A 9,999-nucleotide genomic window follows, 5' to 3' on the forward strand; every position below is an offset into this window, starting at 1 on the left:
CTTTCAAGTTCTGAGAACAGTCTACCTTTTTAGCCTCATCTTGCTGTACTATTTTGATTTTCTGTATATGATAATATCTTTCTATATGGTCTTTTCTACGTGTGGTGGGTACATCTTTCTATGTGATCTTCTCTGCATGTGGTGGGTACATCTTTCTATGTGATCTCTGCATGTGGTGGGTACATCTTTCTATGTGATCTTCTCTGCATGTGGTGGGTACATCTTTCTATGTGATCTCTGCATGTGGTGGGTACATCTTTCTATGTGATCTTCTCTGCATGTGGTGGGTACATCTTTCTATGTGATCTTCTCTGCGTGTGGTGGGTACATCTTTCTATGTGATCTTCTCTGCATGTGGTGGGTACATCTTTCTATGTGATTGTCTCTGCGTGTGGTGGGTACATCTTTCTATGTGATCTTTTCTACATGTGGGGCGTCACTTGCACTTTGTTGAAAAGAGAAGAAAAGGATGAGCAACAAACGCCATGAAGAAACTGTAGTTTTATTGACGACGCGTCTCAGGAAGTTAAAACGTTTAGACACCCGAGGGCCCCATACGCCACCTGAACTCACGTAAATGTGAACGTCTAGGTTTGAAAAGTAAATATAACTTTTGAAATAGGACCTATGATATTTCAAACTTAGGAGAAGATAGAGCATGGAAATAACTTTTTAAAATACAGTGAACATTTTGTCCAAGGAGTTTTCATGGGGAATAGAGTAGGTTACATGTGTTTGTAGAAAGAGAGAGACAGATAAACATAATATTTTATCCAATACATTCTCAGTGGTGACTTTAAGTTTGGAAAGGAAAATAAAAAGGGAACCTGTTACACCAGTCTTCAAACTCCGGAAACAGCTCTGTGAATGTCCCCGAGTGTGGCTGCTGGCCAAGGACATCTAAGGGGAAGAGACTTGGCCGCAGAAGAGGATGCTGTTGGTCCTGATGTGCTTGATGAGGAACAGGAAAGGGTGATCACAGCGGAAACTCTCATGAAATGGTAGAGATGTTAAATCAATACCCACACCGGTAGCAGCCGCGGCCTCCGTGCCCTCCTCGGTCACCTCCACGAAGCACTTGTGTACGACCGTCGACACCAGCAGATCGCGTCTCCCAGTCATGCCCGAGAAGTCATGCCCCATCACGGAAGGCGTCCACCATCCCCAGGGCTTGCAGTGTGGGCACGAGGTCATAGCTCTCTTCCACTTTAAACCGAGGCAGGTGTAAATCCACTTGTCTCTTCCCCATATTCTGTGGGCTCGTCCACGCTATTAGCTTCTCAGCAGTGAGCTGGTCTTCAAGCTGGAACAGTGGAAAAGGAACAACTGTCAGGATTCTCAGCGGTCATGGGGCCCACCTAACCTTGGATTGAAATGTCAGGAAAACAATTATTTGTACAGTAAACATGAATACAGGAGGTTCAGTTTATTAGGTTTTATCCTAGGAGGCAAAAATAAGAGTCCTCGATATATATTATATAATCAAATAAGTCTTCTTGAGAGATGGGAATACCAGACTGCCTGACCTGCCTCTTGAGAAACCTCTGTGCAGGTCAGGAAGCAACAGTTAGAACTGGACATGGAGCAACAGACTGGTTCCAAATAGGAAAAGGAGTATGTCAAGGCTGTATATTGTCACCCTGCTTATTTAACTTCTATGCAGAGTACATCATGAGAAACGCTGGGCTGGAAGAAGCACAAGCTGGAATCAAGATTGCCGGGAGAAATATCAATCACCTCAGATACGCAGATGACACCACCCTTATGGCAGAAAGTGAAGAGGAACTAAAAAGCCTCTTGATGAAAGTGAAAGAGGAGAGTGAAAAAGTTGGCTTAAAGCTCAACATTCAGAAAAATAAGATCATGGCATCCGGTCCCATCACTTCATGGGAAATAGATGGGGAAACAGTGGAAACAGTGGCAGACGTTATTTTTTAGGCTCCAAAATCACTGCAGATGGTGATTGCAGCCATGAAATTAAAAGACGCTTACTCTTTGGAAGGAAAGTTATGACCAACTCAGACAGCATATTCAGAGAAGGCAATGGCACCCCACGCTAGTACTCTTGCCTGGAAAATCCCATGGACGGAGGAGTCTGGTACGCTGCAGACCGTGGGGTTGCTAAGAGTAGGAAACAACTGAGCGACTTCCCTTTCACTTTTCACTTCATGCACTGGAGAAGGAAATGGCAACCCACTCCAGTATTCTTACCTGGAGAATCCCAGGGATGGGGGAGCCTGGTGGGCTACCGTCTATGGGGTTGCACAGAGTTAAACACGACTGAAGCGACTTAGCAGCAGTAGACAGCATATTAAAAAGCAGAGATATTACTTTGTCAACAAAGGTCCATCTAGTCAAGTCTATGGTTTTTCCAGTAGTCATGTATGGATGTGAGAGTTGGACTATAAAAAAAGCTGAGCGCTGAAGAATTGATGCTTTTGAGCTGTGGTGTTGGAGAAGACTCTTGAGAGTCCCTTGGACTGCAAGGAGATCCAACCAGTCCACCCTAAAGGATATCAGTCCTGGATGTTCATTGGAAGGACTGATGTTGAAGCTGAAACTCCAATAATTTGGCCACCTGATGTGAAGAGCTGACTCACTAGAAAAGACCCTGATGCTGGGAAAGATTGAGGGCAGGAGGAGAAGGGGACAACAGAGGATGAGATGGTTGGATGGCATCACTGACTCAATGGACATGAGCTTGGGTATACTTCAAGAGTTGGTGATGGACAGGGAGGCCTGGCGTGCTGCGATCCATGGGGTTGCACAGAGTCGGACATGCCTGAGCAGCTGAACTGAACTGATATACCTATGACTTTGCCATTTTTATGTACGTGTGTGCTTGCGTGCTTAGTCGCTCAGTTGTGTCCGACTCCCTGTGACCCCATGGACTGTAGCCCACCAGGCTCCTCTGTCCTTGGGATTCTCCAGGTAAGAGCACTGGAGTGGGTTGCCATTTCCTTCTCCAGGGTATCTTCCCAACACAGGGATCGAACCCGTGTCTTGTACATTGCAGGCGGATTCTTTACCGTCTGAGCTACCCGGGAAGCCCCTTTATTTATGTACACATAATGCATCCATATGTATAAATACACAGGGCTTCCCTGGTAGCTCAGCTGGTGAAGAATTCACCTGCCATGCAGAGGACCCTGGTTCAATTCCTGGGTTGGGAAAGTTCCCTTGAGAAGGGATAAGCTACCTACTCCTGTACTCTTGCTCAGAGGATCCCGTGGACAGAGGAGCCTGGCGGGCTACAGTCTGTGGGGTTGCAAGGAGTCGGACTTGGCTGAGCGGCTAAGCACAGCACAGCAAAATGCATAAAGATACAAATGTATACATATGCACACACATATGCAGCAACAGGGTGGCTGAATAAAATCATCTGTAGAAGATGAACTGTCTGTTGCTCATGCTGTTTATCCATGGCATGCTTGCTTTCAGTAGACTTCTCTTGTTAATTTCTTTTGTCCAAATTTTTTCCATAGTGCATTTACAGCTTACATCCTAATTTTATTCCTTTTTCTTGCTTGATCTATTTGTAAAATTTTTCAATAAATATTTCTCTAATCAAGTTTATGTTGCTATATAATACTGTCATTAAATTAATACTCAGTATACATCTATATTTATTTAAGTAATATCTTTTAAGCATTCACTACATGTCAGTTTCAAAACGAAGGTAAGGTAATACAAATACATACCATTGTGTCTTATTTAAAACTTTTCATTATTTTGAGTCACTTATGTCCAACAGCTTTTCTGTTGTTTCAACTTGTTGCTATAAGATAAAATCCTAGGACAGATACTCCCAATGTCACTGATAACGGGGAACCTGGAGCAGGAGACAGCATTCTGAGGACTCACCACACTGACTGCTTTGTGACTTTCCCTGTGAGGTCCTGATTGCCAGTGTTCCCGTGCATGCATTCTGAGGGGGGCAATTTACGGCCTCTTCTGCGTCATCATCGGCTGTTACAGTCTCTATAGATGGTCTTTTACGGGATGTCCTTCTATGACAGATGGTCTTATTGGTGTTTTTATATATTAGCTTTATGATAGCAATGCTAAGAAGAAAACTGTATAATTCCCCCTCCTCCCACCTTTGAACTCCTAGAAATGAGACTGTGAATGAGTTTTGAGTACTTAGAAACTAAATACTTCCAAATTAAAAACTGGGATTCAAGGTAAATCCATTTGCTCACAGTCTAAAAAACCTCTGTGAATTAGTGGGCTATAAGGAAACTTTGCTATCCCGGGGGATCAGCAAGTACAGAATCTGCCTGCAAAGGAAACACAGGAGACTCGAGTTTGATCCCTGGGTTTGAAAGTTTCCCTGGAGGAGGAATGGCAACGGGCCCCATTATTCTTGCCTGGAGAATCCCATGGACAAGGAGCCTGGTGGGCTATAGTCTATGGGGTCAACAGCTAGTCTCTGTTGCTCTAATTTTCTCATTTTGTTTGTGAGTAAACTTGCAGGCATTTCCATGTGTCAATTACATATGTTAATTTCTTCATCTTCAAATGAGTGGCCTGGACTACACCGGAGATTCTCATAGTTGTAAGACACTCACGCTTGTACCCAGGTATATTGTTTTGTCAACTGACATTCAGTAGGTTCATCAGAATATTATTCTGACCCGCGGTGTGCAGACTTTTGTGCACTTGTCATATTACACTGAGATACTTAGCGTATTGAGTTCACATTTTCGTCACGTGCTTGAGCTTTGCCGACCACTGTCACCATACTGTGAGCAGCCCGCACTGCACTGCGTCACCAGGAACGTAAGCAACAGCGCGAAGCCCTGTAAACGCCAGGCCTCCACAACAGCGTGAAGCCCTGTAAACGCCAGGCCTCACCTCCTGCAGACCGTCCACTTCACTGGGCAGCAGCACCAGCATGCTCAGCTCTCCGCCTTTGTATGGGATTTCCAGGATCTTGGCTTGCATGTCCTCCAGTGACACGACATTGAAGCGATTGGTTTGTTTCATCATCTGCACAGGTTTGCTTGTATCCTGCAATAAATTCATGTGCAAATGGTGCTAAATGGGCATAAGTTATAAAGAAAGATAGTCTTGTTCAGATATCAAACACATTCTGCTTCTAAGAGATGATCTGGAAATTTTGTGAATTAGAGACAAGAATTCCTTCAGGGGATCCCAACTAAATAAAGTAAAAAAAGAAAAAAAGAGAAAAAAATAAGCCTTGATGAATTCTATCTTCTACCTGCAGTTATATATTAATCAATACGTATTTACATTTCACAGTGCATATGTAGTTAATGTTATGTTATATGCATAACTTATAGACAATACCTTGTTCAGCCAAAATTTTTCCTCCACAGTATTTTCTTTCTTAAATTCCTCTTGCCACTGCCCTTTGAAATAGACAGCATTCACCAGAACCAGAACAGAGCCATTAAGAGAGTTTTGGGGAAACAGATTCTTGATTCTTCCTGCAAAGACAAATTATCAATTATGAAAGGAACAGGTGGTTTGTCTGTAAGATGCTCTGAAAGTTACAAGCGATGATTAAATATTCATACAGATCACCCCTCGAGGGACTCCATGCCCAGCGGTTCACCAGGTGAAGCTTTGCTCACGGCCCCAGCCTGATGGAGTTGCCCTCGTGGAGATGCCCCTGCTCCTGCCTGGGAAGGTGTTCAGTCTGTGTGTGGGGGGACATCAGTCATCTCACAAGGAACCCTGATGCACTGATTTCAGTTGATTTTACTGGTCAGTTTTCTTCCTTTCCTTTCCTTCCTTTCTGTTCCTTCAAGAGCTTTATCTCTTGTTTACTCAATCTTTCCCTCTATTCTGGTCTTCTTCACTTTATTCTTCGATTGCTATTTTCAAATTTGAACTTAGCAATCAGAGGAAATGGGCCTGAAAGTTCTTTAGGACAAATGATATGAATGCTAAAATCTAGAACACGTGCCCAGACACCATTCCCTGGGGTGTATTTGTCTTCATTCTCAACTTTGAGTTGCTGTAGGTTAGATCTGTATTTCGGAAGGGAGGTAGGATACGGTTCATGGGATGGGGACATTGTCCAGCCCCCTCCCTGGGTGGGGAGGACCCCCATGACAATCCTGTGGGAGGGGGACATGGGCCAGGCACCTCTTGCTGCAGGGGGCCATTTTGGCAAGATGAATGGTTTAAAGGAGAGCAGTTTGTTTCCCAGTTAAGGAAGCAAAAGGGAACTCTTCATATTTTCTCTTATGGCTCATAATTCAGATGTTAAGCCTCTATTTTAAAGAAAAATTTATGACTCAACCTAATGTTTGAGCAGACTTGGGATCCACAAAGACACTGTCTTCCAGACTCAGCTGTGCCTGCAGGGGGCTGATCCTGGGAGCACCCCCGCCCGTGTCTCTCCGCACTGACGTGGACCGTCCACCCCCTGCAGGACTCCCCACCCTCTGCGATCTCGACTTACCCCCGCTCCTGGAAGCCCGGTCAGAGTCCACCACTGTGTTCACAAAGCGGGGACTCAGCGGTGACTTTTAACGAGCGACTCTCTCATAACCTACCATTGGTTTCGCACTCCACCCAGCAGTTAATCATCTTTCGACTTTCCTCTGCAGCGCTGACAAAATCAGCAGATTCCACACTGGCCAGGTAGTATTTCTGAACATTATCCATGTATTCCTGTGACATGAACAGGAAGAAAGGAAGAATGAAGTTTAATTTATCAGTAACTATGTAGATATTCCCAAATTAAATTAAATGTGTTAAATCCTGATCAAGCAGAGTTCGCAAGCCCATGCCTAGCCCCGCCTCACTGGTGTGCTATCAGCCTCTGGACACTCCAGCGGGTGGGGTTGTGGCTGGGGAGCCTGGCCCCTGGGAGTAATGCCCCCGTGTGGGTCCCCCGGCTCCTCTGCACCCCTCCCCCTCCATTAGGAGATGGGGCCCGAGGACCTGGGACCTGATAGACCAGGAAACTCACCTGGAGAAATGGAAACTCCTTTTCTCCATAGAGCCTGTTGGCGACCCTCAGCTCATAGGTATCAGTGGATTTCTTTAATTCCGTCAGAAGATTTTGAAAGTGATGATGAACACTTCCTGGCTTTCCAACCTTCAAACACCAAAAAGTGAGCTCACTGGATTCTCTAACAATACGAATACTGCACCCACAGAAGTCTGCTTGATCAGTACCTGGATTTTGGTATTTCTGTGGATGACTGTTGTTCTTTCCTGGCATTTGGTGTCTTTTGCTGGAAATATGCTTCATAAACTTACATTCAATCTTTCAGGTAACACTTTCTTCCTTCTCTAATGGACTCCAGTCTTTCCTCTTTTGAATTACACGCGCTGCACCGTCCACTCTTGGGCTGTGTCTTCACTGTCGTAAATGTTTGTGTGTGTGTGGGTTGGTCACCCAGTCATTTCTGACGTTTTGTGACCCCGTGGACTGCAGCTGGCCAAGCTCTTCTGTCCATGGGATTTCCCAGGCAAGAATACTGGAGAGGGTAGCCATTCCCTTCTCCAGCAGATCTTTCTCACCCAGGATTGAACCCAGGTCTCTTGCGTTGTGGGCAGATTCTTTACCATCTGAGCCACCAGTTAAGCCCCTTGAGTGTTTAGGGATCAGTTAAACTTGAGCTTCTTGAGGCCTAATGCGTCGTATTGCGTCTCTAAGAGTCATCAACTGTAAGAGAACATGCAGCCTGTATCTTGCCCTAGATTGTGACACGAAGGCCTGTTATTCTCCTCGGGGAGATTATCCTCTCAGCCCGCTGGACTGTGCCCTATGGCTGTTCACTGTGATCACACATAGTGCTCACACTTCCCGGTGTAGCAAGAGTGTGTGCCTGGGACACTGTTAGCAGCTGTACACCAGCATCTCTAAGTCACATGAAAACAAGAGTTCAGAGAACTGAGCGACTTCTCCGAGGAGACAGGGCCAGGTTTCAGCAGAGCTGGTCTCAGTCCCTGGTTGGGGAACGAAGACTGTGCAGACGGCATGGTCAGCACACGAAAGGAGCCCTTCAGCATGAAGCTCTGTAGACCCTCTGCTCTGAAACACATGCTTCTCTTCAGAAAACAGCATCTGAGATCAGCGTGTGACATGGGATCAGAGACGACTCTGCTCATCTGCCTTGCCTAGTGCCCTGTGTGTGTGGGCTCTGCCGTGTCTGACTCTTGCGACCCCATGGACTGTGCCCACCAGGCTCCTCTGTCCATGGGGTTTCCCAGGCAAGTACACTGGAGAGGGCTGCCATTTCCTTCTCCAGGGGACCTTCCCGACCCAAACTCATGCCTCCTTCACTGGCAGGTGGGTTCTTTGCCCGCTGAGCCAAAAGGAGAGCATTTTTGCCTAGGATGTCCTCTAAAAATGGACCTTTCCAGTTTATCTGAAATTCCCAGTTTAACCAACAGCTCTCTTGGGTCTGTGACCTCCCTCTGGTCCAGAGCTGTGCGACTCTCGGGGTCTTTCACGGCTCTTCCTTTCCTGTTGGCTGCGATCTCACTGAAGTGAAGGACCTGGAGGAGACAGGGAGTAGGACAAGGAGGCTTCAGAAACCCACGTACATCCGGGTGGATAAAGAAAGAAATAAGGAAGGAAGGAAAGGATGAATCCAAACAAGCAAAACAAATTGCTAAACAACATCAACAACAAAACCAAAAAAAAAAACAAGGAAAAACCCAAAGAGAATCAAAGAAATGTTCAGTACAAGCATTTGCTCCTTAGGAAACACAAGCTGTGTGTGCAAAGCACAAAACTAGTTTATAACAAGTCACTTCAAAGAATCCTGGTTTACTTTGTAACCACTGTTGAGGAAATGTGTTTAAAAAACACTAAAAACATGGATTTTAGTCAGGGCCTCACTTCTACTGAACTCTTCCATTAAAGCCACCTCTGGTTGCTGGGCAATTATAGGGGTTCATCCCAGCCCCCAGAGGAAGTCCAGGCACAGGAAGCATGTGGGGAACCCTGCGGGAGAGTGTGTCGTGGGGCTGCTTGAGCTTCCCATGGGACCAGGGACAGCCAGACCTGTGGTCATCTGCACACCAGCCAGCAGACAGCCCTGCAAACCTGTGACAGAAAAGCAGCTGCCACCTACCTTCTCCATTTCGGATGCGGTGTTTTCTCGGGCCCCTAAGTAAGTCATGGCTAAGGCTGACGAGATACTGAAAGGGGAATAGAAGATGTTTTCCTTCTTTGATTGTCTGATCTGGTGGAACAGATCGATTGCAAGGTGGATGATTGCTTCACCGAGGGAACTCATGGTGGCTGGATGTGGTCTGGAAGTCCTGGAAGAGCATCAGATGCATTTTATCATCACTCTAGTGAAGGGAAGTTTGTTAGTCTATAGTAAAATTTTCCTAAAAGAAATGTCTTGTCTGTGAGCTGTGGGATTCTGCCAGCCATGTGTGGGCGCACTCAGCCATTTGGTCGTGTCCCACTCTGCAACCCCACGGATGGTAGCCTGGGAGGCTCCTCCGTGCACGGGATTCTCCAGGCGAGAATACTGGAGTGGGTTGCCAGTTCCTTCCCCAGGGGACCTTCCCGACCCAGGGGTCAAGTTCATGTCCCTTGCATTGGCAGGTGCCTTCTTTACCACTGTGCCATCTGGAACTATAGCTTCTTTCCTTTTAAAGTTGTTTTCAATGTATATACTTCATACTTAGAAGACTATAAAAAAAACTTTTGTAAAAACTAATAGAATATCTTTATCTTTTCTTCCTTACGTGCTGAACTAAGACTGGGTAGAGAAGACCTATAACAGATACCAAAGCAAAGACTGATGCCACAACATCCAGCCACCTGCCACAAGGCACCTCTCTGCCATTCCTCCATTTAGGAAAACTGCCTGGGTCTTTGCTGCAGTGAGCAGGCTTTCTGCTGAGTTTTGGAGAGCGGGGGCTGCTGTCTGTGGCGTCTCCTGTTGTGGAGCACGGGCTCTGGAGTTCCGGCTCCTTATCTGTGGTGCTCGAGCTTAGTCGCCCTGCAGCATGTGGGATATTCCCGGAGTGGGGATGGAACCTGGGTCC

The 9,999-nt window shown here is 46.1% G+C and overlaps 1 pseudogene; it reads right to left on the reverse strand.

Annotated features, from left to right (window-relative positions):
- Positions 1 to 900: 900 nt before the first annotated feature.
- LOC128067451 (serpin B3-like) lies at positions 901 to 9,233 on the reverse strand (annotated as a pseudogene).
- Positions 9,234 to 9,999: the final 766 nt, after the last annotated feature.

The sequence above is a fragment of the Budorcas taxicolor genome, chromosome 22, assembly GCF_023091745.1.
Source record: "Budorcas taxicolor isolate Tak-1 chromosome 22, Takin1.1, whole genome shotgun sequence".
NCBI classification, from domain to species: domain Eukaryota; kingdom Metazoa; phylum Chordata; class Mammalia; order Artiodactyla; family Bovidae; genus Budorcas; species Budorcas taxicolor.